At 40.4% G+C, this 3,101-nt stretch overlaps 1 pseudogene across 1 annotated transcript; it reads right to left on the bottom strand.

Annotated features, from left to right (window-relative positions):
* Positions 1 to 177: 177 nt before the first annotated feature.
* Positions 178 to 1,879, bottom strand: LOC148718821 (uncharacterized; annotated as a pseudogene). Its single transcript, XR_015994150.1, has 3 exons — positions 1,262 to 1,879; positions 1,059 to 1,121; positions 178 to 900 (listed from the first exon to the last, which is right to left on the bottom strand). The product of XR_015994150.1 is annotated as an uncharacterized LOC148718821 (transcript).
* Between the last annotated feature and the right edge of the window lie 1,222 nt (positions 1,880 to 3,101).

The following is a 3,101-nucleotide window of genomic DNA, read 5'->3' as shown; positions in this document are numbered from 1 at the left end:
TACTTGCGAAGTAATTTATTAATTTAAGATATGTCTTGAATGGTGCATTATTCACTACTACTTTAAAAATATAAAATTCAAAATGACACTAAACAAACAAAATCAGTAACTTGAAGCTGCAATAAATTTACAAGAGTAAATCAATCCATTGTTAATCTCTGTCAGGGAACTAAGTTACTACTTTTTCGCAATTCTTTCTAACAACACCATCGTGGCCTGTGTCTGTTGTTGCTGTTGCTGCAAAAAAGCCATTTTGAAGTGTTTGCATCTGATCTTGTTGTTTTGCCATGTTTGTAATCATGGCCTCCTGGGTTTTAAACATATGTGCTTGCTTATCTTTTTTCGTTTTCAACTTCTATTGCTTTCAAAGCGAGCTCCTCTTTGCGGATCTTAAGCTCCTCTTCTGATTTTTCGCGTAGAAATTCGGCAACATCAGCTCCACTTCTTCGTTGCCTTTTCGCTTTTCTTTCACAGTTCTCATTAGCCCTTCTTTTTGTTTCACCAACTCTTTCCAAGGCTTGGAAACGCGTCTCCTCGGCTTTTTTGCGATTTGTTTCGCCACTCCTTCTGTTACAGGATTCTCTCGTTGATTGTGCTAATTTCTCTCTTTCAGAAACGTCTTCTAACAGTACGTCGAGCTATGTTGGTTCGGGAGATATACCACTTGCATTTTCTTCTTCTCTACTTTGCTGTCGAAATCTTCCGAGTAGCAAGTCAAATCGCTCTCTTACCGCTCTTTGACTCACTTTGAATTTGACTGCAGTTACACTTTTGAGGTTCTCGGAAATTTGCGTCCAAATTCTTCCTCTGTCATTACTCCCTTTCTTGAACTTATAAAACTCCTCTGCCAAATTTTCTCTGCACAGCAACACGTCGTGCGCTGTTGTCCACTTCATTGGCCTGTTGTAAAAATCAAATTAACAGAAATAAATAAACATTCTAGTAATTTGTTACACGTAACAGTATCCACCAGCTTAGTGCCGGATCATGAAGCAAACCGAAGAGCTCGACTGAGTCAAAAAGAATAAAACAAACGAAAACGATATGGAAATAATTACGATTGCCGCTTGGCAGTGTTGGCGGCGGAACCTGAAGCTGTCTCTGGTTTTGACATCTTTTTTCTACAAGTAAATTTTGACCAAATAGCGTTTATCCACGATTCATCAACTCGTAAAGAAACGCAATTAATTTAATCACATGGAAAACATTCAAATAATCAAAACTTTAAACAAAATATTACGGCAAATTCTGACGTACTCACCACTACGGGAAAGAAGTGATTATGCCGTAGCAGATGGCAAGAGTACGGCGTGAATTCCCGCCTTAGACACGCGCAGTCGGACAAGTTGTAAGTGTAGACTTCCGGTCGCCGTAGTAGAGGCTGCATCTTAAAGTCCCTAATGGCGGGGGGAAGACGGTACAGATCCAGGGGATGGCTTCGATTTCCACCGGTTTAAGACGAATTAAAACTTCCACGTTCGCTAAGATTTCAATGGACCCTCGGTCAACTGAGAAAACACCGAGCACTTTATCGTTAATTCAGGTAGAGAAAAAAAAATACAAAGTCCTGTTAGCGAAAACACTATACTGCCTGTGTAAAGCGGAAGACGCTATCAAATCAGGAGGATGGACTGGATAACCAGTGATTTAGGACAAGACACTTGGGCCAAATCTTGTGCTGCACCCATTATCATTCTCTCTACCAAGACCACAATGAATGTGCGCTCATGGGCAAGACGCAAAAGGCAGGAATTTTACATCACTGAGATGAACGGGCCAGGGCTAATCGAATGTTCTACTCACTCTCAAAGGGGAGTCAAAGTTGCTCTGAAAACTGCGTTTTTCCGATTTTCGATTTTTTCGATCGCGAGGTACTAACTTAAGATAGCGTGACTTGCGATTGCAACTTGTAACTCGCGATCGCGACTTATCTTTTATTTTCTTTTTGCGCCTCGCGCGTGGCTTGCAGTTCGTGCCGCCTCGCGCATGCCAAAAAATTACACCTGTTTTTCGGGCTGGTGATTTATAACTCGCGATCGCGACTTTTTTTTGCGAACGCAACTTAAAACTTGCGATCGCGACTTATTACTTGCCACTTGTAAGTTAGTTTCAATATCAGTCACATGAAGCATGGATGTTCGTCTGAGTCAAAACTTGGTTCAGGCTCTAACCTGACTTGTGATACGGTATATTTTGGCTTCGTTTTCGATAAGGAGACTTTTAAAAACGTACTATATTAGTGTGGGAAAACGTGTATTAGTGTGGGCTTACGCTCGCAACGTCAGCCTTGAGAAACACTTTATAGTGGCCACTTCAGATTGTCAACTTGGTTGATGAGACCAAATTTTAACTGTGATCACAAAGATGGATGGTGTAGAGATCGTTATTAAAGCTCCATGTATAATCTGCATCCTCCCCAATCTGTTGCTTCTTAGGTTGGTTCTATTTATGACGAAAGTAAACAATTTCTTTCCCAATTTCTTTGGTTGCACTGAAGCCTTAAGAGAATTGTTTCACATTTCTTCGTAGGTTGTCTCTTGTTACAGTTTAAAAGTTTGATATTTATTGAGATCTGGTGTTCCCTTACAAGACCCAATTCATGTAAGAATTATGGAAATCCTTTATTTCAAGGAAAATTTACCATTTGTAATGTTGAAAAATAATTCAGATTCACTTCGTTCGGTTGTTACCTGCTAAAAGCTGGGTTTTTATCGAGATTTGGCAGTCCCTTACTCGAGCTCATTTTCGCCTGAAGTGGTTTGAGTTTACGCTAAACGTTCATCTGCGGAACGTCCACAATTTTTTAGCGGAGACTGGTGAGCAGTACAAAGGAAGACGTCCTGTTGTTGTAATTTCTCGTTTATTTCATATGAATTGTTTCTTCTCTAGCCGAGACTTCTTCAGAGAATGATTACAACCAAAAGCGAACAGCTTATATGCACATCCGTATGCCTAAGTTTAACTTTCCACAGATGTGAGTAATAACTGAAACATACTGTAAACGGACGTTTCAAGAAACGCCTTGATACATGTATCATTGAGTGTTGTCATGCTTTGGGAGCCATGCGATTACCGCTAGTTCCCCCGCAACTATTAGGGAG

Source organism: Stylophora pistillata, chromosome 12, assembly GCF_964205215.1.
Source record: "Stylophora pistillata chromosome 12, jaStyPist1.2, whole genome shotgun sequence".
Classification (NCBI taxonomy): Eukaryota; Metazoa; Cnidaria; class Anthozoa; order Scleractinia; family Pocilloporidae; genus Stylophora; species Stylophora pistillata.
The sequence above is the reverse complement of the archived record's forward strand: the minus strand, read 5'-3'. Positions and strand labels throughout refer to the sequence as shown.